The sequence below is a fragment of the Rhinolophus hipposideros genome (genome assembly GCF_964194185.1).
Source record: "Rhinolophus hipposideros genome assembly, chromosome: 3".
Classification (NCBI taxonomy): Eukaryota; Metazoa; Chordata; class Mammalia; order Chiroptera; family Rhinolophidae; genus Rhinolophus; species Rhinolophus hipposideros.
Genome location: NC_138049.1, coordinates 69,697,681 through 69,723,128, shown reverse-complemented (window position 1 = coordinate 69,723,128; position 25,448 = coordinate 69,697,681). Strand labels below are relative to the sequence as shown.

Here is a 25,448-nt window from a genome sequence, read left to right as displayed (position 1 = left end):
ATTGAAGAAGAGTCAGTACTCCCTAACTCATTTTATGAGGCCAACATTACCCTGATACCAAAACCTGGTAAGGACAACACAAAAAAAGAATACTACAGACCAATATCTAAGATGAATACAGATGCTAAAATCCTAAACAAAATTCTAGCAAATCAAATACAACAATGCATTAAAAAGATTATTCATCACGACCAAGTGGGGTTCATCCCCGGGGCACAAGGATGGTTCAACATTCGCAAATCCATCAATGTGATACATCACATAAACAAAATAAAGGACAAAAATCATATGATTCCATCAATTGATGCAGAAAAAGCATTTGATAAGATACAACATCCATTTATGATTAAAACACTTAATAAAATTGGCATAGAAGGAAAATACCTCAACATAATAAAGGCCATATATGAAAAGCCCTCAGCTAATCTCATAATTAATGGTGAAAAGCTGAAGCCCTTTGCTCTACGTTCAGGAACACGACAAGGTTGTCCCCTATCACCTCTGCTTTTCAACATAGTGTTGGAAGTCCTTGCCAGAGCAATCAGGCAAGAGAAAGAAATAAAAGGCATCCAAATTGGGAATGAAGAAGTTAAAATGTCACTCTTTGCAGATGACATGATGCTATATATAGAAAACCCTAAAGACTCCACCAAAAAGCTATTAGAAACAATCAATGAATACAGTAAAGTTGTTGGCTACAAAATCAACGTACAAAAGTCCATTGCTTTCCTATATACCAACAATGAAATCTCAGAAAAAGAAATACAAAAAACAATTCCTTTTGCAATTGCAGCAAAAAGAATAAAGTACCTAGAAATAAACTTAACCAAGGATGTGAAGGATTTATATGCTGAAAACTATAAGACATTTTTGAAAGAAATTGAAGAAGACACAAAGAAATGGAAAGACATTCCGTGCTCACGGATTGGAAGAATCAACATAGTTAAAATGGCCATATTACCCAAAGCCATATACAGATTTAATGCATTCCCCATCAAAATCCCAATGGCATTTCTTAAAGAAGTAGAACAAAAAATCATCAGATTTGTTTGGAACCACAAAAGACCCCAAATGGCCAAAGCAATATTAAAAAAAAAGAACAATACTGGAGGTATCACACTCCCTGATTTTTCCTTGTACTACAGGGCTACAATAATCAAAACAGCTTGGTATTGGTGGAAAAACAGACACATAGACTAATGGAATAGAATTGAGAACCCAGAAATAAAACCACATAAATGTGGACAGATAATTTTTGACAAAGAAGCTAAAAACATACAGTGGAGGAAAGACAGCCTCTTCAATAAATGGTGCTGGCAGAATTGGATAGCCACGTGCAAAAGAATGAAACTGGACTATCGGTCACCATGTACCAAAATTAATTCAAAATGGATGAAAGACTTAAGCATAAGACCTGACACAATAAACTGCATAGAAGAAAACATAGGTACTGAACTTATGGACCTTCAAAGAGCATTCATAAATTTGACTCCAAAGGCAATGGAAGTAAAAACTAAGATAAACGAATTCGGGATTATATGAAAGTGAAAAGCTTCTGCACAGCAAAAGAAACTATTGACAAAATAATGAGGCAACCAAGTGAATGGGAGAAGATTTTTGCAAACAGTGTCTCTGATAAGGGGCTAATATCCAAAATAGACAAGGAACTCATGAAACTCAACAACAAAAAAACAAACAACCCAATTGAAAAATGGACAGAGGACCTGAAGAGACATTTCTCCAAAGAGGATATACAAATGGCAAATAGACATATGAAAAAATGCTCAACATCGCTAATCATCAGAGAAATGCAAATGAAAACCACAATGAGATATCACCTCACCCCAGTCAGAATGGCTTTCATCAACAAGACAAATAGTAACAAGTGTTGGAGAGGCTGTGGAGAAAAAGGAACCCTCATACACTGTTGGTGGGAATGCAGACTGGTGCAGCCGCTATGGAAGGCAGTGTGGAGGTTCCTCTAGAAATTACGAATAGAATTACCGTATGACCCAAATTGCTATCCTGGGTATCTACCCAAAAAATCTGAAAGCATTTCTCTATAGACACACGTGTACTCCAATGTTCATTGCAGCTTTGTTTACGGTGGCCAAGACATGGAAACAACCAAAATGTCCTTCGATAGATGAATGGATAAAGAAGTTGTGGTATATATACACAATGGAATACTATTCGGCGTTAAGGAAAGATGATATAGGAGCGTTTGTGACAACATGGATGGATCTTGAAAGTATAATGCTAAGTGAAATAAGTCAGACAGATAAAGCAGAGAATCCTATGATTTCACTGATATGTGGTATATAAACCAAAAACAACAAAAGAAGACAAAGAAATGAGAAAAAAAAAACCTCATAGATACAGACAATAATTTAGTGGTTACCAGAGGGTAAGGGGGTGGGGGTGGGAGATGAGGGTAAGGGGGATCAAATATATGGTGATTGAAGGAGAACTGACTCTGGGTGGTGAACACACAATGGGATTTATAGATGATGTAATACAGAATTATACACCTGAATCTATGTAAATTTACTAACAATTGTCACCGCAATAAATTTAATTTAAAAAAAAAAGGAAATAAATCCTACTAAAATTTTGGGGATGCAGCGAAAGCAGTTTGAAGGGAAATTTATATCATTACAGGCCTATCTCAAGAAACAAGAAAAATCCCAAATAAATAACCTCGTTACACCTTAAATAACTAGAAAAAGAAACAAATGAAACCCAAGGTCAGCAGAAGAAAGGAAATAATAAAAATCAGAGCAGAATTAAATGAAATAGAGAAAAAAAATAGAAAAAATTAATGTGATAAAGAGCTGGTTCTTTGAAAAGATTAACAAAATTGACAAACCCTTGGCTAAAGTCACTGAGATAAAAAAAGACACTAATTAACAAAACCAGAAATGAAAAAGGGGAAGTTAACACGAACACCACAGAAATACAAAGGATCATCCAATAATACTATGAAGGACTGTATGCCACCAAATTCAATAAGTTGGAAGAAATGAACAAGTTCTTAGAAACATATAGCCTTCCTAGGCTGAACCATGAAGAATTGGAAAATCTAAATAGACGGATCACCAATAACGAAATTGAATCAGTCATCCAAAATCTTCTCAAAAGCAAATCCGGGACCAGATGGCTTCACTAGTGAATTCTGTCAAACCTTCAAAGACGATCTAATACCAATCCTGATCAAACTCTTCCAAAAAATTGAAGAAGAGACAGTACTCCTAAATCATTGTATGAGGGCCACAATACCCTGATACCAAAACCTGGTAAGGATAATACACAAAAAGAAACCTACAGACCAGTGTCTCTGATGGATACAGATGCAAAAATCCTAAGCCAAATTCTAGCAAATAGAATGCAGCAATGCATTAGAAAGATTATTCATCACGCCCAAGTGGGGTTCATCCCTGCAGCACATCAACATCCGCAAATCGATGTGACACATCACATAAACAAAATAAAGGACAAAAATCATATGATTATATCAATTGATGCAGAAAAAGCCTTTGACAAGATACAACATCCATTTATGACTAAAACACTTAATAATATAGGTATAGAAGGAAAATACCTAAACATAATAAAGACCGTATATGACAAGCCCTCAGCTAATCTCATGATTAACGGTTAAAAACTGAAGCCCTTTGCTCTACGTTCAGGAACACGACAGGGCTGTCCCCTATCACCTCTGCTTTTCAACATAGTGTTGGAAGTCCTTGCCAGAGCAATCAGGCAAGAGAAAGAAATAAAAGGCATCCAAATTGGGAATGAAGAAGTTAAATTATCACTCTTTGCAGATGACATGATGCTATATAGAGAAAACCCTAAAGACGCCACAAAAAGCATTAGAAACAATCAACGAATACAGTAAAATTGCTGGCTCCAAAATCAATGTACAAAAGTCCATTGCTTTCCTATATACTAACAATGAAATCTCAGGAAAAGAAATTAAAACAAAAAATTCCTTTTGCAATTGCAGCAAAAAGAATAAAGTACCTAGGGATAAACTTAATCAAGGATTTGAAGGATTTATATGCTGAAAACTAAAGACATTTTTAAAGAAACTGAAGAAGACACAAAGAAATGGAAAGACATTCCGTACTCATGGATTAGAAAAAGCAACATAGATAAAATGGCCATATAACCCCAAGCAATACACAAATTTAATGCAATCCCCAACAAAATCCATGGCATTTTTTAAATAAATAGAACCAAAAAAATCATCAGATTTGTTTGGAACCACAAAAAGACCCCAAATAGGCAAAGCAATCGTAAGAAAAATGAACAATGCTGGAGGTATCACACTCCCTGACTTTCGCTTGTACAACAGAGTAACAATAATCAAAACAGCATGGTATTGGCAGAAAAAGACACATAAATATGGACAGATAATTTTTTGACAAAGCAAGAAACATACAATGAAGAAAACAGTCTCTTCAATAAATGGTGCTGGGAGAATTGGATAGCCACGTGAAAAAGAATGAAACTGGACTGCTATCTGTTAGCATGTACCAAAATTCAAAATGGATCAAAGACTTAAGCATAAGACCTGAAACAATAAACTGCAGTGAAGAAAACATAGGTACTAAACTTAGGGATCTTGGGTTCAAAGAACATTTTATGAATTTGTCTGCAAAGGCAAGGGAAGTAAGAGCTAAAATCAATGACTATATGAAACTGAAAAGCTTCTGCACAGCAAAAGAAACCATCGACAAATAGAAGCAATCAACTAAATGAGAGAAGATTTTTGCAAACAGTGTCTCTGATAAGGGGCTAATATCCAAAATATACAAGGAACTCATGCAACTCAACAACAAAAAAACAAACAACCCAATTCGAAAATGGGCAAAGACCTGAAGAGACATTTCTCCATAGGGGACATACAAATGGCAAATAGACATGAAAAAAGGCTCAGCATCGCTAATCATCAGAGAATTGCAAATAAAAACCACAATGAGATATCACCTCACCCCAGTTAGACTGACTATGAGCAACAAGACAAATAGTAACAAGTGTTGGAGAGGCTGTGGAGAAAAAGGAACCCTCATACACTGTTGGTGGGAATGCAGACTGGTGCAGCCGCTATGGAAGGCAGTGTGGAGGTTCCTCAAAAAATTATGAATAGAATTACCATATGACCCAGCAATCCCTCTCCTGGGTATCTACCCAAAATACCTGAAAGCATTTATACATAAAGACAAATGTGCTCCAGTGTTCATTGCAGCTTTCTTTACGGTGGACAAGACATAGAAACAACCAAAGAGCCCTTCGATAGATGAATGGATGAAGTTGTGGTATATATACACAATGGAATACTATTTGGCTGTAAGAAAAGATGATATAGGAACATTTGTGACAACATGGATGGATCTTGAAAGTATAATGCTAAGTGAAATAAGTCAGACATTAAAAGCAGAGAACCATATGATTTCACTGATATGTGGTATATAAACCAAAAACAACAAAAGAACAAGACAAAGAAATGAGAAACAAAAACTGGTAACACAGATAATAGTTTAGTAATTGCCAGATGGTAGGCGGGGGGAGTGGTAGATGAGGGTAAGGGTAAGGTGATAGAAGGAGAACTGACTCTGGGTGGTGAACACACAATGAGATTTATAGGTGATGTAATACAGAATTGTACACCAGAAATCTATGTAATTTCACTAACAATTGTCACCCCAATAAACTTTAATTATAAAATAAATTATGTATGCATCTTTTATATATACTCCCTAAAAATATTACATGTTAATACATGAGAACACTTCCTTAATAGTGATACAAATTAAAAAATAGCCCCAGGAACATAAGAGAATACTTTATCTTTGCCAAACTTCTGATTATTTAGTATCTATTTTAGAATAAAGCAAATATTTCTAACTTACATATACCTGTACCATCCTGCACTATGTTACAATTCTTCATGACAACAATTATTCATTAGAACATAGAGCAACCCAAAGATCTAAGATTTCCTAGAGAACAGAAATTTAGGAATTTCTAAATTTCTATGAAATTTGTGAAAAGTCACTTTTAAAAAGTCTTTAGTTTTTATAAAAACATTGTTGCCTTGCTGACAGTGCTGTCAGAAAAAAACAGTTCAAACAAGAAAACAGGCAAACAAAAATTAACAAGTTAAAGAAAATAATAAGACACCAAATATGAAATATTAGACCAAAAGAAGCAAGGAATGTAAAAGATGAATTAAGCAACTATTAGCATGATAACTATTAATTTTTCTGATAAAAGTATAAATAAAAACGAAGTACTATAGTCTAATAAGATTACATAAGAATTTAGCACTGGAAGGAACCTTGGGGAATCAATCCCCTGTTTGCATAGATAAGGAAACTAGGGCCCAGAAAAACGAAGTGACTACCCAAGATCACAGTTTATCTAAGATCACAGAGCTAAGTTAGTGAAATCTGAAATGGACTACAAATTTGCTGAATCTTAATTGAGTTACCAGTCAATATTTGAATATCAACAATCAGATGAAAACTAGCTCCCTTTGAAGGCCCATGGTCTGCATCTGTCCTATACTGTTGCCTCCCCCTGCTAAAACTGAGGAAACATATCTGCTCCTTTTCAGAGCTAAACCTTTCACCCGTTTTCTTTCCCATATACCGCCTCTCCATCTCAAGGACTGTGTTCTTCCAACTGTGACCTCTCTACAGGATCGTTCTTACCAACAAACAGGCTCTAATAAAGTTGTTGCTTGATTCCATGTCCTATTACTTCTACAACCCAATTTCTCTACAAGTTTCCAATAAAAATTTTTTGAAAAATAATCTATAATCTAGAATGTTATCTCTATTTCCTTCCCAACCATTTTCTTCTTAATCCACACTAGTCAGGTTTTCATCCCCACCATTTCATTGAAATAGCTTCTGTCAAAATAGAAAATGACGTCCACCTTGGCTACATCCAATGGCCAATTTTCTGTCCCTTTCATCCCTTACCTCACAGCAGCACGTGACACAATTAACTGTTCCCTCCTTCCTAAAACACTCTCTCTTCTTACTTAGCTTCCACAGCCATCTGCTTTCCTGCTTTTCTCACTACCTCACGGTCTCGTCTCCTTTGTTCAATCTGCATCCTCTTCCGGATCTCTAAGTGTTGAAATACACAACGTACCACACATGGTCGGTCCTCTTTTCTTTCTCAACACTCTCTCCTTAGGTGATGTCATCTAGACTTCTTTTACCCTGACTGCCAGATTCATATATCCACCTTCCTTTCTGACAACTCCATCTGGGCACCTAAAAATCATTTCAAACTTACATGCCCCAAACTGAAATCATGATCTGTCCCCTTTCTACCCCTACTCTTTCCTATTTTTCTGATCTCACTAAATGGCAACTCCATCTACTAAATTACTCATGTCACAAATTTAAGGATCACTCTGGATTACTTCTTAAGATCACATCCCACATCTAAACCATCTGTAAAATCAGCTGGTTTGATCTCCAAAATACATTGCAGATTTCATTAATTCTTGCCATCCCCACTGCTACTGCCCTAGTCCAAGCCACCATCTTTTTCTCACTTGAACTTCTGCAATAGCCTCCTAACTGATACTGTTTTCATCCTTGTTTCACCAATCAGAGAAAACTACTTGACACAGAGATCAACTGGCATTGCTCTCCTACTTCTCTTCAACAGCTTCCTACAGCCATCACATTCCTTAACCATACCTGAAAACCCTTACAAGATCTAAGTCTGCTGCCTACTTCTTCATCCTTATTTCATGCAACTCTTCCACTCATCTGCTTTTTTTAGCCAAAGTGACTTTCTCTTTGCCTTCCACATGCCAAGTTTGTTGTCAGCTCACAGGTGGGTCCTTCTCTTCATCCTGTTCTTAGCACAAATGCTACCTTCTCAAAGAACGCTCCCCTGACAACTCTATTAAAGTGACTCCAGTCACTCTATCTTATTGCTGTTTTATTTTCTTCACAGACCTTGATACTCTTGGAAATATCCTTACATTTATTATCTTCTCCTATTAAATATAAGACCCAAGAGAACAGAAATCTCATCTGTCTAGTTCACCATAGTAACCACACCACCATTTATTGTTTGAGGAATAAATGATTATTCTGTAATGCTATTCCAAATAGAAGATTAATAGTTTCAGTCTATAATATTTGCCTTTGTGTTTTAAAAGTTAAATCTTCCCTCCTTCAAGTAACTGCATAAGACTTACTTAAATCTCTAAAATTCAAGTTAGCAAATCAAAAACTTTTGCTCAGAGCCATTACCACTGTAAAGTTGGAAGGTTCTTACTGGGTTAATTTGAAATAACTGAGATGAGCTAATAGGACTTCAGACAAAATGAATTTCACCTGCAGGCAGAAAAACAATTTCTATTTGACTAATATAAACTAGTCACAATATTAAGTAAATAAAATTGTTTTGTCTCTTAAAAGAAAAATGTTACCTAGGTTAACAGAACATTGGAGATTTATATTCCATGTACAGTTCTCCAACTAATTTAAACTAATTCTTTGTAACCAAGAATGAATCAGTTAACAGTTCTTCATCTGTTTCTTCTATCTGCACAAAGGTAACTAGTTAAAAGCAAAAAAGAAAAATGATTAAGTCTTGCCCAAATTCAATTCCTAGGAATTATTTATTTTCTAAAAATGGCCAAGAGTGCTATTATGGCAATGCTAGAAAACTTATCAAATCTAACACTTGTCATTTTTCAAGCAAAAGGAAACTTTCTAAAAAAAAAAAAAAATCTCAAATTGTATAGGTCGCTCGTAATAGGTCAGAAAAGAGATTACCACAAGCTCCTTCAGTGCCAGAATGCCTCCTTTATCTCCAGTTTCAAATGAATCAGCAAGTAAATCTAAGCTACAGAATGCACTTTATGTGGAATATAATAATCCTCTGATTTGTGCGATTTTAAGAAAGGTTCTTAGTTTTAAGAAAAAAAGAAAAACAGTATAAAATCAAAGAACTGTTCATTTCCAGTCATTTCCCTGTGTTCACCTTCTTTATACTATAAAACGTTGCTGGTTGGTTACCACTCCTGCCTGCAAAAGATTTCACACAACAGGCAGCTGGATGAGTAAAATAAAAATAAACTAAGATGTAAATAAGGAGATCTTTCTCCCTAAAAAGAAAAATAAATAACTGCATATGAGATAAAGGTAAACACAATATTGCCGCATTAAAACTGCAACTACTTCTCTCCTATAAAAGAGAAAAATTATTGGAAACAAATAAAACCAAGTAAAGGTTATCTACTCTACTCCTATGTTCCAGGACATTCCTAAGCATTTCCTTATCCTACCTTTATTTACACATCACCTACTCTTGCTTAAAAATCAAACTATGTTTAGACTTTAAGTATCGTTTCCTAGACTCTAGGTCAGATCACAGTGAATGCTAGACTTAAAATTTAAGGCATAATCAGCTTCTTTAACCAGCATTTTGAAAAATGGGTCAATTTAAAGAATCTTAACTACAGTACATATTCCCAAAGTTTAGTCAGTTAAATGATGAAAATATCACAGAATATTCATTCATTCATTCATTGCCTACTAAGTATCAGGCACTGAACTATGGTGGCACTGAAGTACAAAATAAGTAAGACACAAGTGACCCCTACTATTAAGAAACTCCCAGCCAAGAAGACAATGATAACACACACGAGTATAAGCACTAATGATAAAGGGAGTACTGGAGGCTAAGGAAACTCAAAACTAAGATTAAAGAAGGGAGTTTGGAAAGGTTTCCAGAGGCAATACAGTATGCCTAAATTGAGTCTTTAGGTGTTAGCAGAGGTTAAGCAAAAGTATGACTTGGATTGTGTGTTTTGAGGGTGGGGGTAAGAAAGTAGATGAGGTCTGTAAAAGCAGGCAGTTGGTGAGGGAAGACCTCATTTCGAAAAGCAGCAGCAGCACGTGCAAAACTAAAAGGCACGAGATAAATGTGGCGTATTATCAAACTGCAAGTAATTTACACCTACCTAGTCATAACTGTGATATACTGTAAATGTAAAACACACGGGGTTTTGAAAACTTAGTACATAAAAATGAATATAAAATATATCTTTAATAATCTTTTGTATATTCATTGTATGTTGAAAGAGCATTTTGGATATTTTGGGTTAAATAAAATATACTAAAATTAATTTCACCTGCTTGTATTTTCTTGTGTGGCAACTGAAAAAATCTTTAACTATGTATATGTTTCATATATTTCTGTTGGACAATGCTGTTTAGAATGGCTGCACTGGGGTGTGGGCAGTAACAAAGTAATAATAAGTGAGGTGGGATTAAGTAGAAGAAACCGTTATAAGAAGGATCTTTATGTCATACTAAGTTGGTTGGAAACAAATAAAGGATGTTCAGTAGAAATAAAATGATCAGAACTGATATTTACAAAGATTCACCTCCAACTCAAGAATTGGAGGGCAAAAAGGCTAAAAGAAGACCAGCTAGTCTTAAAATTAAGTGGCAAATAGTAGTGGTTTGAACTAAGGTAGGGTAACTATAGAGATAGAGTGAAGAACTGATTCAGAACGTTTATCAAATAAACTGGATATAGTGTTGTGGAGTATAAGAAGAAAGAAAAAACTAAATAAATGAATTCCAAAGTTTGGGACTTGCAAAGTTGGGTGAATATGGTACCATTTAATAGGACACGCTTGGTGGAGATGGGTTCAATATCAGGTGAACTGAGTTTAGGATGCCTACAGGAAATCTATATGGAAATACCCAAAATTAGCTGTATAAATTTGGAACTAACTCAAGAGTTCCAGAACTGAGATAAAAAAAATTCAGAGTGTGTTAATAAAATATAGATGGTGGAAGCCAAGCCTATCAAAAGCCTGAGGATGAACTAAGCCAAGAAAAGAACACAGAATGAAGAGAAGGCAGAAGAGTGAATTATGAGGAAACACAATAATTAAATGGTGGACAGAGGAGGAGGATCCCATAAAGGAGATGAAGAATCACAAGCAGAAGAATCAGGAGAGGGGATAGTATCTATATCATAATGGACTTTCACAGAATTACAGTTCCATGATTGTTCAACAGAAGAGATGTGACTGACAAAAAAAAAAAATCTCTTTTGCAAAATCACCAATTACTTTTTGATATTTGAAATAACACTTTGCCAACTTAGAGAATCAAAACAATTATTTCCTATTATGTATTTGGATAAACATACGAGTCAACATGCAACAAAATCCCAAAGTAAATTATTTAAAATAGTAATATAAAATTTAAATGTGGAAATATAACTAGAAAAAAATATAGATGAAAATAACCATGCTGAGAAAAAGAGAAAAATAAACACTATTTAGAATTGCATCCTGTTTTCAGTTTTACTTTCATCCAATGCATGTAGCAGCTCCTTCCCCACCCAAAAAAAAAAAAAATTAAATCATTTAAATTATGGCTTTTGATCCCAAAGTTCTTAACCTGGACCTGAAGATAAAGGATAGCCATAAGTATGTATATATACGTGCCCAACTGTATTTTCCTAGGGATAGGAGTCAAAATTTTCTTCAGACTTTCAGAGGGAGGTCCAAGGCAGAAAAGATTAAGAAAATCGCCAATGCAGCCCATCCAATGGTTTACACAAACCAAATTCCAATAACAGATCCACTTGGACAAAACCATCCAATTTTTTTTCATTTACCTAAGTATAGGTACGAACATGTCAATACAACATTCCCATTCCCAAATGGAAGAAAAAAAATATGTTTTCTGGTAATTTGTTAACAGCTAGTAATTTGTTACTAATTGATGTTAGTCATTCGTCCAAGCGTACAAAGTGAATAAAGAGGGTTTTATTTAAACACAGGTGAACTGGACCTCACCACTGTACACCTCACCACTGTTAAACACTGTCCCTCGCTCCTGCCAAGTAAACACCAAGTATCTAAGCACCCATTCCAACTCATCTATGCCAAGAAGGCACATTTTTGCCAACCCTCTTTCCTCCTCTAATCCCATCCCTAAAAGATGTGTAAAATTTTCCTTTCCACTCCTAAGAGTCTTCCCACTCTAACCAGTCTTAATATCTCCTCTTTATTATTCCAGAGTTACCCAAAGCTTCATAACCGAGGTTTTCTTTTTCATCCTCAGCCTCTACAGGCCTCTGGGGTTTTCTAATAACGCCTAAGCCCTTCTCTGGATCCTGCAATGCAATCCTTTCCGTCTCTTCCAGATACTATAGTAACAAATAACCAACCCTTCCGCTACTCCTCCTAACTTCCCAATCCCCCACACGTCCAGGTTAACCTCCCCTCCTCCCGCACTCTCCCAGCTGCGGGATCTTATTTTCCTAGGACTTTCTTCTCCCCGTGTCTTCAAATCCTTCCCCATCCCTAATCTGTTCCCTCTCCCCGCTTCGAACTCCACTGGCACCACCCCACCTACGAACGCCGCATCGCCAACTCCCCCAAGCGCCCGCGCGTCTCACCTGGTACCCACAGCTCCCCCGTCTCCACGCCCACCCCAAAGCCCACCTGGGCCCCTCCCCACAGCCGACGCGGCGCCCCGCCTCCTTGCCTTCTGTCGGTGGACCAAACTCCTCGCCAGAGCCCGGGCGTCTGGCCGCCAGCGTGGGGGCCAGGCTCCTGCGGAAGCCGCGAAGTCTGCGGGGCGGGCGCCGTGGTTGCTGGGGTGCGGGAAGTTTGAACACACGGCTGGGGTAGGGGCGGGGATTGCAGCTCCGAGGTGGCAGCGGCACGGCGACCTCGGCTCCAGGGTAACCGAGGCGCAGGCCCAGACTCCACTGCGGGACGGCTGCAGCCAATGATGACCTCCCTAATTTCCCATTGGCCGCTGTCACCAGATGGCGCTTTCTATTGGCTTCGGTCGAGTTGGAAGGCGGGACTACGAGTACAGGGCAAAGCAGCCATTGGTGGGCCGCTCTAGCTCTAGCAGTGACCAAGAGTAGGGAAGCGAGGCTAGCCCAGCTGTGCGGAGGGAGGCGCGACCGCAGAGCATCTTGGGCCTGGGGTGGTGGGAGGGGAAGGACGCACACGGAGGGTAGCAGAGGTTCGTGAGTTGTAGACATTGGCGAATGCAGTAATTGAAAACATTACAAATTATCTCGAATCCCTCTTGGAAATTGCTTGATTTTAAATTATAAATCAATTATAAATAAATACGTCGCTAGCTACTTCTCGGTCTTAGCCCTGAAATTTCTGGATCTCAGGAGAATGTGGAGTTAGTGCACTAATGCCCCTGCCTGGAAATCCTGGCCTTCGTACATCACAAACGCGCCTAGAATTTGGCTTGAAAGGGATTTTCAGGTTTTGGAAGGAGGCTGAGGTGGAATGACATTTGAAACATTTGCACAAAGTTTTAAATGGAAGTGTCTGTGGCACAAGTCAGTAACCTATTGAGAGCTGTTGTATGGGATATTTTCCCCTTTAAAAAATTGACAGTACATTAGACAGCATTAATTGCGGGGGGGGGGCGCAAGGAAGGTAAAAAGAAAATCATCTCTTTGATGAAGGTTATTTAAAGCCTTTCTGAGCTTTCTGATTATCAACATGGTTTAACACCGTACTGCGCCTTTCTCTCCTTTGTTAATTTCTCCAGAACTGGGCTTTACCTTCATCCTGCAGAGAATCCAGTTCTGGAAGGCAAATGCATTCTAATCAATCTTCTGACCATGAATTTTGGTAACTCCGTTTCTTGCTTGGCCTTGTTTTTCTAACTTTGCACTGTTTCAAAGCTTTCATTTTATCCTGTCAATATATTTTATTTCCATTTACAGACTAGCCCACCTGAACAATGTCGTAATTAAATGTAATTTTCTGTAGGCAAGATCTATTGGTAGAAGATAGCAATGACCTGTTAATGAAAAATAAGAGGTGTAACCCCTAAAACTGCACTGAAAGAACTTTGCATCAGTTTGTTTAAATCTAATAATACCCTTCCTTAAAATACCTCACTCATTATTATTGACTCTGTTAAGAGCTAGTATGTCATGTGGGGGTATCATGCAGGGTCTCTAGACCAGCTCCCCACATAAGAACGCAGGATATGGTGAGGCCAAAAAGGAACACCCACGGAGCCACAGATAAGAGAGTCATACCACTATATTCCCACTGGCGGCTGGGTTGGAGACACAAGAAGCAGGACCCACATGATCCGCAGCCTGCGGTCTGCTTCTCTGCCAACGGACATCACTTGCTAACTACAATCAGTGCTTGCTAGCTCAGCCACAGCAATTATATCAGTGGCCAATGGCTAACTGGTTACAGCTGATGGCCATCTACTACCTGAGCCAGCACCTTTCCACTAAGGCCGAGAGCCTGGAAGTTGTTCTTGTCCCCACAGTTGACTCTGTCCCCACAAGTACTATGTAGTCTAATAAACGCATTGGTGGATTACTTTTTAAGAAGTTGCTATAAAGAGTTAAGAAACATGCTATATTTAGGTGAAAAAACAAACGTCTCTCCCTGGAGTCAAATGGGGGTTGTTAAGCACTTTGGAGTATTATTTTTAATATTCCTGGGCTTACATTGATATTGTAATACCCCCACATGTGTTATATTGCTAACTAAATGTTTATTTTCTATAGGACTTTGATTACCTTGTTTATTCTAAGAGGTGACAAAATGGATATTAATTAAAATCTTCCTAGAAATGCCTACCAATAGAATTACTCCCATTTTCCATATGGGAAACAAAAAAGTTTGAAAAATTTGTTAGAAGTTTCAGAAAATTAATAGGCAAAGTAATAAGTAGACTTTCCAACTGTAGACAATCCAGAAATTACAATGACTATAATAATTTAAAAGACATAATATAAACAATCATGTCTTTAAAAGCACACCAGTATAATTATCCTTAGCTAATGTCCAGATGTCCATTTAATACCATTCTTAAACACAAAAAAACAAAACAGCACTGTCACAATTTTATATATTTATCACACGGGGGACCTTGCTCGCTGGGCCATTTGTCATGCGGGGCGGCCTGCGGGGTATCTGGTCCCGCTCCCCACATAAGAACGCAGGACATGGTAAGGCCAAAAAGGAACACACCTACGGAGCCATAAGTAGGGAAGTCATACCACTATGGTCTCACTGGAGGCTGGGTTTACACGACGTGCGACCTGCTATCCGCTTTGCTGCCAACCGACCAATTCTCCTCGACTCTCCTTGCTCTCCTTCAGTCTCCTCCTTCACTCTCCTCGGCTCCCCTCCGTAGCCGCGGCAGTTATATCAGTGACCAATGGCTTAATGGCTACAGCTGATGGCCAACCAGCCACAGCTGACGGCCATTCACTATCTGAGCCAGCACCTCTCCACATGAGGCCTAGAGCCTGGAAACTGCTTTCTGGGGCTCTGTCCCCACAATATTTTACCTAGATATGTGATAAGGAATACAAAATTCAAAAATTTTAAATCTAATTTCTTGGTGTCCATATTGCTAGACAAATTTGAATTTAATAGTAAATTCCAGGTATATAGTAGGTTATCAGCATATAACTTTTAAACAGTATCTAATATGCTTGGTGTTTAAAAGAAATTGAATATTTTAGTGTCGTGCAGAGCAGCCTGAGGGGTCTCAGCTCCCGCTCCCCACAAAAGAACGCAGGATATCATGAGGCCAAAAAGTAACACCCACGGAGCCATAGGTAGGGGAGTCATACCACTATAGTCTCACTGGTGGCTGGGTTGGAGACACAGGAAACAGGAGCCACACAATCTGCAACCCTCCGCCGCTTACTGGCTCAGCCACCATCTTCTTGCTAGCCCCCATCTTTCTGCTAGCGTAGCCACGGCAGTTATATTAGTGCCCAATGGCTCACTGGTTACAGCTGACGGCCAAGTAGCCACAGCTGATGACCATCCAATCACAGTCGATGGCCATTTACTACCTGCGCCAGCACCTTTCTATGTGAGGCCGAGAGCCTGGAAACTGCACTCTGGGGCTCTGTCCCTACACTTAGGAAAACTTGAGTTGGGTTTAAAGCACAGTAAAATTAGAAACACAGAAAGTGGTCTGCTCTTATGAAAACAAATTTAATCTAATTGTTATTATTTGCCTTTGTAGTACAGGAAGCTGATACCCTTCGATTATTGCTCTGTTTAAAGGATAAGTCTTTTTGGTCATTTGATGAAATTTACATGTTAATTATTTTGTTGGTGGGGAAAGAAAGAAAACTATTGAGATGTTTCCTAGTATTTTTCTTTCATAATTAATATTTTCTCAGTTTTATGGAATTCATTGAATTTTCAGGGCTTTAGCTTTTGTTTTTCATAAAAGAATTAAAAAGGTTTAAGCAAGTTTTTAATACATGTTTTCAGATTTTGTTCCTCCACAATTACATCTTTAGGTAAACTGACTTACAGATCAAATGCTATCTTCAAAGGAGTAGGATAGCATTGAAGAAAACCATATTTTATTTATATTCACATTTTTAGATTTGAAAGGGAAAATATCAGTACAATTGTCTTACCGTGTTTCCCTGAAAATAAGACCTAGCAGGACAATCAGCTTTAATGCGTCTTTTGGAGCAAAAATTAATATAAGATTCAGTCTTATTTTACTGTAATATAAGACCAAGTCTATAATATGTTAATATGATATGATATAACATAATGTAACACCAGGTCTTGTATTAATTTTTGCTCCGAAAAACGTATTAGAGCTGATTGTCCAGTTAGGTCTTATTTTGGGGGAAACACGGTAATAGACAATTGCCTGTTCTGAACTGAAAATAATCCATGGGATATTCTGTTAAAATCAATGACTATATTTTTAATTGACAATAAGTATAATAAGCAAAAAGTGTTTTTACTACTTTGGAGTCCTAGCCTAGTAAAATAGCCGTCTATTTCTCCAGTGAAAATAGGAAAATGGCAGAATTGCAATGGAAAATTTCTAAGTTAGAAACATTCACTCATTAAGTACATATTGAGCACTTATTAGGTACCCTTAGGGAATACAGGGATGAAAAATGAAGTTCTTGTCGTCCAGCTGCTTCTGTCTAATGAACAAGAAAGATGAGGTTCTCTGATTGCAGGTACTGTGTAATAAGGGAGATTATAAAGGTATGCCTAGGGAACTAAAGGGAGTTGGAGGAAGGATTCAACTTAGCCCCCGGCCCAGATATGCTTCCCAGTGAAAGTAACTCTTGAATTAAGAGTTTATGTTACATAAAAGCTAACCAGAAGTAGGAAGATATATAAAGTAGAGACAAATCAGTATATACCCAGGCATTAGAGAGGCAGAGCAAATCGTTCAGTAAAACATGATAGAGGAAGACATAATGGGCAAAGGAGGCGGTACACTAGGAGAGGAAGTGGCCAGAGATACAGGCAAAGACTAAATGTTTAAATGCCTTTTAAGAAGCTTACGTTTAATCCAAAAAGCCATAAATAGTGACTAATGAATTTTTTAACAGAGGACTGATACGATGTGCATTCCAGAAAGATTATTCCAGTGGCATCGTGCAGGGTGAGACTAGAAACAGAAAGGTTAGCTAAGACTTTTAAAACTTCAGGAAGGGAACCAGTAACTTAGGGAGAAATGAAGAAGGACTGAATCAACTAATATCGATTGAGCACCTGTGTTCCTGGTCCTGAGTTTATAGTTTTACATACTCCTTTTAATCCTTGCTATAACCCATATTAATCTTTATTACAACTCTGATATAGTATTATTTTTATTATCATTTTTTTGCTATAAGTGAAGCCTGCAGCTGAAAGAGACTAAGTGCTTTGCTCACGGTTACAGTTAGAAAACAGGAGAGTAGGGATTTAAACCCTTGTCTGTCTAACTCCAGGACCTGAGCTTTCAGGTTGTAATTCATTAATAAATCATCCAATCAATTTATGGTTTATGACCACATTTTTTAATAGATATAGAGTAGAACAGATAATATCAGACTATATTGTATACAATAAGGATAAGTATCATTTTATGAAACTTTTGTTTTAGTTTCTTTCATATCCATGTATGTATATATGTGTGTGTGTATATATATATATATATACATATATATATATATATATATGTATATATATATATATACCACATATAAAATAGTAGCCTTCACATGTGTTTTACTTTGAGCCAAAGTGAAAAACATTTGATATGGCTCAAAGTAAAAAACATTGGAAAACGACTGTACTATGTTATACTGCAATCATAGTGAGCAGAGGAAAAAAATAGGTATGCACTATCTGTGTTACAAGACTGGGGAGGGGGCGCTGATTATATGTGGATTATATGTGGGAGGGTAATAGGGGGAAGGAGCCCAGGTTGACTCCAGATTCCTGGCTAAGACATCTGGCACCCTTCACCAAGACAATGAGTACAGAAGTGCAAGTGTAAGGTACGGTACAGAAATAAGTAGTTTGGGGACTATGCCTGAGATATCTATGGGACATCCAGGTGAAAATACAGATGCTATTTCTTAGGAAGTTAAACATACATTTCTAACATGGCCTAATAATTTCACACCAAGGTATTTACACAGGAGAAATTAAAGAATATATCAAAAAAATACAGTGTTTACAGCAGTTTTCTTCATATTAGGCACAGCAGGAAACAACCCAAAATCCATTAACATGAGAACAATTTTTTTAAACATACTATAGTAGTCTCCCTTTATCTGCAGTTTCACTTTCCACAATCTGAAGGTATTAGATGGAAAATTCCTGAACTAAACAATTCACACGTTTTAAATTGTGTGCCATTCTTAGTAGTAACATGATGAAATCATGAGCCATCCCACCAGGGAAGTGAACCAAACCTTTATCCAGCCTATCTACACTGTATACTCTATTCAGTGACTGAGTAGCTAGCTAAGTGACCAGATCAACCATCACAGTATCACAGTGCATATGTTCGAGTAACCCTAATAGTAGCCTAACGCTGTGTCACAATGCCTGCATCATTCACCTCACTTCCTCTCATCACACAGTCATTGTATCATCTCACATCATCACGAGAAGAAGGGGGAGTCATAAAATATTTTGAGAGAGAGAGACCATATTTGCATAACTTTTATTACAGTATAATGCTATAATTGTTCTATTTTATTATTAGTTATTAAGTTAATTAACAGTAAGTTAATCTCTTATTGTGCTTAATTTATAAATTAAACTTTATCATTGGTATATATACATAGGAAAAAACATAGTATATATAGGGTTTGGTACTACCCATAGTTTCAGGCATCCACTGGGTATGGGGTCTTAGAACATATCCCCCAGGGATAAGTGGGGACTACTGTATATCCTTAAATTGTTATGCTGGTAATCAATGGAATTAACTACTAATCAACATGGATGAATTTCAAAGATATGATGTTGAGCAAAAGAAGTCAGACATGAAAGAATATATTCTGTATACTTCCATTAATAATCAGTTCAAAAACAGGCAAATTTAATCTATACTGGTGAAAATAAGAACCGTTGAATATGGGGATAGGAGAAGGGATTACTGGGAGGGAATCAAAGAGATTTTTGGAGTGATGTAAAGGTGCTATATTTGAGGTGGTAGTTAAAAGATTTTCCTTTATCGAAACTAATCAAAATTTATATTTAAGATAAGCATTTTCCTCTGTATGTGAACTTTACCTCAATTTTGTAAAATGGCTTAGTTTCTTAAAAAATCAAACAAAACACTGTCTTATATAATAGAAAAATCTAGAAGTAGACCTGGCTCAAAATGTGGTTAGATCCAAGTGCTCAATGTCATTAAAATTTTGTTTTTTATCTCTTGTATGTACTTTCCTATGTGCTGGTTTTACATCAGGCAAGTTTTCCCTGCCAGGTATGACCACCAAAGCTCCAAACTTGCATTCTATTCAGCTGACAATCCCACTGGAAAAAAAAAACACCTCTTTTCTTATTGGTGCAGCAGAAATCCTGGGACTAACTCTGACTGCTCATACCTAAACATGAACTAATTTCTGTAGCCACATGATTGCTTGGGTTGGGGGAGGAGGAAAGGGTATGAACAGGGTTATGCATTTTCATTTTCTCCCAGAAGAGTTGAGAGAGATGGTTCTCTAAAACCAATAGATATCCCCCACAGTGATAGTGGCAATTTTATTGAAATTGGTTCCTAGACTAGTCTGGTATATGTGCTTGTAAAATTCATTTAAGAAAAACACAGGTAATTCAAAGTGTTCCAGTCTAGATAAGATCAACCACTTATGTCAGTGCCAAAGTTGAACTGGAATAGTGCCAGTTATAGTGCCTTGTTTCTCAGACCCCAGCCTGCCTTTCTATGTTCTATTATGTGATACTGGGGCTAGTACTACTTGGCAAACTGTATTTCCCAAACTCCCTCACTGGTTGGCTCACTGTTAGGTTCTGCCAAAAGGAGGCATTAGGGAAAGGCTGGAAGGTGGGAACTGGGGAGAAATAACTTCCTTCTTGGTGTCCTTTGTTCCTATCAATATTACTCTAGCAGCAGAAGTCAGCTCTAGTCTAATGTGTCTTTTGCAGCTCCTAGAATTAGATTCCTGGGGCTACCCCTAGAGGTGCAGACACCAGCCCTGTGCAACCTTTGTTCTGAGTTCCTAGATGGCCCCAGCTCTTATTCTTTTGTTCCCTTAATGATGCAGGTTAACTGCTTGCTGCAATTACAAATATCTGTGTTATCTCAGTGTTCCCTTTGTGATCTTTCAGCATCTCAACACTTCTGTATCAATTCTCTATATCAAATAACCTGTTTAAACCTAGTGTTGTTTCTGTTTTCCCAACAGCCTCCTGACTGAACTAGAACCCTAGAGCCAAATTTTGGAGGTGAAGGTGAAATGCTCCCTTCCTTATATATTGTTATAGTTACCATGTTAGATGGGTCCCAGTGAATTGTTACTTCCTGTTATAGACTGATTGTTTGTGACCCCCAAAATTCATACGTTGAAATCTAATCTCCAATGTGATATTATTAGGAAGTAGGGCCTTTGGGAGGTAATAAGGTCATGAGGGTGGATCCCTCATGAATGGGGTGAGTGTCCTCCTAAGAAGAGGCTAGAAAGCTAGCTCTCTGTTCTGGGCCATGTGAGGATACAAGAACAGTCATTTGCAAACCAGAAAGGAAGTGAGTTTTCTCACCAGACACCAGATCTGCCAGCATCTCATCTTGATCTTGGACTTCACAGCCTCCAGAACTGTGAGAAGTAAATTTCTGTTGTTAAAGCCACCATTATATAGAATTTGTGTTATAGCGGCCTGACGAAGGCACTTCTTATGCCCAGATGTTTCATATAATTTAGTGAAACAGTGCTCTCAGTTCTTTTGACTTATGATAGAAACCCAGTGGGCAGCTGGCCTGAGGTGGATATGAGTAATAGTCACCAAGCTATAGCCAGACACTGTCTTCTCTGACAGCTTTTGATTGAGATGCCTGTGCTTGACTCTTTTCCCTTCCATAAGTTCTTTCTCTGGAGGGATCTTGAAGGCTATGACTCAAGCCGAACTCCTCACTGCATCTACAATCTATATGGCTCAGTACGGAGGCTAATGAGTCCATGGACTGGGTACACACACAGAATATAAATGAGAAGACTAAATGAGTGTGCTCATTATTAGGTTTGTAGCCTACATTATAACTCCCCTCCCCCCCTCAAAAAAACCCAAAAACAACAACAACACATAAATAATAGCAAAAGAAAAAAACGCCACAGAACTTTTAGCACCTACCAGGGAGCAACTAACACAGTAAGTGGCCAAACAGATATCAAAATGGCTTGGAGTATCGTCTTACATTTGGGTAGCATTTTGCAGAGCATTTTACAAAGATTACCTTATTTGATTTTAAAACACCCTGAGAAATACAATGGGCAGATATTTTCCACTTTTAACAGATGAGGAAACTGGCTGTGAGGTTAAATCAGATTTATCTAATAGTAATATAATGTGAGCCACATATTTAATTTTAAATTGTCTAGTAGTCACATTAAAAAACAGTTTAAAAAATAAAATTATTTTTTTATAATACATGTTGTTTAACATAATATATCTAAAGTATTATCACTTCAACATGTAATCAATTTTTTAAAATTATCAATGAGATATTTCACATTTTTTTCGTATTAAGGCTTTGAAACTTGGTGTATATTTTACAGTTAGGACACATCTCAATTCAGACCAGCCACACTTCAAGTGTACTCAGTAGTCCCATGTGGGTTGTGGCTATCCTATTTGACAATATGGGGTTAGGTTATTTACTCAGAGGCATATAATAGGAAGTAGTGGTCCGAGGTAGCCAAGCTTACGAAAAGGGAAATAATGGTTTGGAAACCTAGAGATCTGAGTTCCAGACATGACTCTGCCTCTTACTGGTTGTGGGGACAGAGGACAAGACATTTGTCTTATTTAAAGCTTAGTTTCTGGTTTGTCAAAGCAAATAGCATGAATCAGATGTCTCTACTTACTTTCCCTCCCCACCCCCAGCTTTTCCACAAATGAAATCTTGTATGGAATCCCAATATTTAAAATGCATCAAGCATTATTTAATACATAAGAGCTGCTTCTCTCTCAAAGGGTGCCTGGCAGTGGGAGGTGAGGGAACACAAGTGGATTACAACCTGTTTAGTGTACACATGCACTTGTGCACACACATGCACACACACAGAGGCATATTCTGAGGGGCTCTGATGAACCCTTTGGGCATATCTGAAAACCCTTGGAGGAAATTATCTCTAAACTCCTCATTTTAACAATGTCTGATTCTGTGGATATAATTCCACTCAGGCATGGTTGACTTTCAGCCAATGTCTAGTTTCAGCTTTAACCAAGAAAGAGAAAGTACTATTGTGAGCCTAGTACGGTCCACCGACATCAGTATGTTGGTATTTGACTCACATTTTTATTTTTACAGATCATCAATCTTTAAAAATGGAAGGGGTCATTAAGATCAATTATTCAAGTGGTGTTCTGATGTTTTTTCCCTTTGTCACAGAAGCTTCTCTTCAAACAGCACCTTACACAGAGATCTAAAATTCTGATAGAAGGGCCCGCAAAGTTGAAGCAGCTGTGAGGAGGTAGAACCCTAATAGCTCAGCATCCCCCAAATACCCTCTCCCAGGGCACCCCCCCCCAAGAATCCTTTCTCAAACTACCAAGACAAACCACTGCGCAATTTTAACAATCAAAGTTTAAACCCAGCTCCAGCCTCTTCATCTGAAGAGGAAACTGAGGCCCAGTGAGGTACTCAAAGCCCCACCACTAGTTGGTGTCAGGGCTGGCATAGAACCCAGTCACTAATATCCTAGAGCTCACTGTTACATTTTCAGAAAGTTTGCAAGCCAGTTGACATCACGTTGGTAGCTGGAAATAAGGCATGGTGAAAGTATTTACATTACAGAAACCAGCAAATGCTGAAATCAGGACTTGCCCTGGAGAGCCAGTTGTTAAACATTTACCAGCTCACCTCTGAACCCAGGGTTCCTGAGTCCTGGTCTTTATACACTATGCAGCAGCCTGAGAATAAACGCACTGCCTTTTGATGAGAAACAAAATTTTACGTTAATAAAAGATTTTAAATAAATGAAAGTAAAAAATTGTACCTGTTCATGAAGAACTTAATATTTAAAATAGCAATTTTTCTCAATATTTACCACTTTCTATTGTCCTACAGGTACTGGTTCCTTTGATTCTTTCAAGTTGTTACTTGGAGGCTTCAGCTACTTTGGGGATTGATTTTTAATGTGAGGTGAGCCAGGTAGGTAAAAGCTTTAGGACATGAATTAAAATTAGAGCCTAAACATAAAATAAGGAGAACATAAAAGAAACTATCAAAACTGCCATTTGGGTAGCGAATGATCTGATATATCTTTCCTCAGTCTCCCTCTGGTTCTATTTTTGGCTAAGAAGGTATTAAAAGGTCGGTGTAAACAAGTGCCGGTCTCTAAGCTTCTCTGTTGGCCTCCTGCCTCCTCCTATTTAATCCTCCCAGCTGAACTTCTGATTCATAGTCTTAACAATGATCCTTTCCCTCTGCTTCTCCCTCCCTTCCCCTTCACTGCTTTTCTTCTAGTCCTTTGTGGTTTGCTGGAGCTCTCCTCCCAGGCCTGTTTGGGCATGCTTGTGATGTCAGATGCTTGCACTTCAGCTGTCCTTTTGTATCCATGGTGATGGATGAAAAATAAGCTGCTTTGCAGTGATTTGAACTTTAATCCATTCAAATGATGCATGCTTTATTACTCAGGTGACTTTCCCCCCTAATACTTGCATTATTAAAAAGGAAGTAACATGCTTTTCCTTTTCCTTTCTTTCCTTCCTTTTTTCTTTCTTAACTTTTCATTCCTTGGTAAATTCAAATAATCTTTGATCTCAGCACCTGAACATTTTTTCTTGATAGTTAAATCCATAGGAAAATAATTTCTGAAATATGATCCCAAAGGAAAATAAATGATAAAAGATATTATTTAAAGTTCCTTCTCACTACATCTATATAAGTAACTGTATTAGGCTAGGTGTGGAAGATCCATATAACACAACAGAAAACATGGCAAAAACCGAAACATTTACAAAGGAGTGTTGCCAACTTAACATTGGTGGTACTTGAAATAATTTTAGTGGTCTACAGTCATAATATTAAATAACTGGCTTCAAATATTTCTGAATTAGGAAAGAGAAAATCCTAACCTGGTGGTAGTCTTTAGCACTTTACTAATACTTGCTAATCATTTTTTAATAAACAAAAACAGAATTTTTTTGTACACAAACTTTGCATTTGATAGTATCTAGTTAAATTGTAATAACTATGTTTAAATTCTATCAACTTTTATAGTTTCTTTCCTTTGATAAATGACACTGACTTTCCAGTGATGTAAAGTGTCCTTGTATTAAAACATGATGTAATCAATACTATACATGATACAAATAAATAGCAGAGGTCATGAAGGTCGTACTCACAGGAAACTACAGTTGTGCTACAATCAACAGCCAAGACCCTGCCTCTCCTCTGGGTCTGGGTTGGGACAGGGGGTGGTGCGTACATCTGTATACTTTTCTTAAGTTAAATATTATCTATTGTTTTACTGCTTCAAAAGTCTGTACGTGTAATGATCAGAGTATCCAGAGATGAATAAACAAAAAAATGTAATATTGTATGAAATGTATAGAACAGGCAAACTCATAGAGACAAAGTAGAATAGAGGTAACTAGGGACAGGAGAGGAGGAAATGGGAAGTTAATGTCTAACAGATATAGAATTTTTATTTGGGATATGAAATAGTCTGGAAATGGACAGTGTTGATATTTATACAACATTTGGAATGTACTTAATGCCACTGAATTGTACAGGTAAAATGATAAATTTTATGTATACTTACGTATGTATGTTTTAGCCCAACTTTCTAAAATATTGCAATTTATGGCTGTTGTTATCCTTGGTGAAAGAAGTTTTAGTGAATCAACATAGGCAGAGGCTAGTGATGGGTGATCTGGCATTGGA

At 37.5% G+C, this 25,448-nt stretch overlaps 1 protein-coding gene across 2 annotated transcripts in view; it reads right to left on the bottom strand.

Moving 5' to 3' along the window:
• The window catches only part of LCA5 (lebercilin LCA5), a 143,771-nt gene that overhangs the window by 40,080 nt on the left and 78,243 nt on the right, over positions 1-25,448 (bottom strand). Inside the window, exon 1 of one of the 2 annotated variants that reach the window (XM_081038352.1) lies at positions 12,567-12,796. The exons of the other annotated variant lie outside the window; for it this stretch is intronic. The gene's annotated coding sequence lies outside the window, so the exon portion shown is untranslated. Of the gene's footprint in view, positions 1-12,566; positions 12,797-25,448 lie in introns of those variants that run through there. 2 annotated transcript variants of the gene reach the window in all.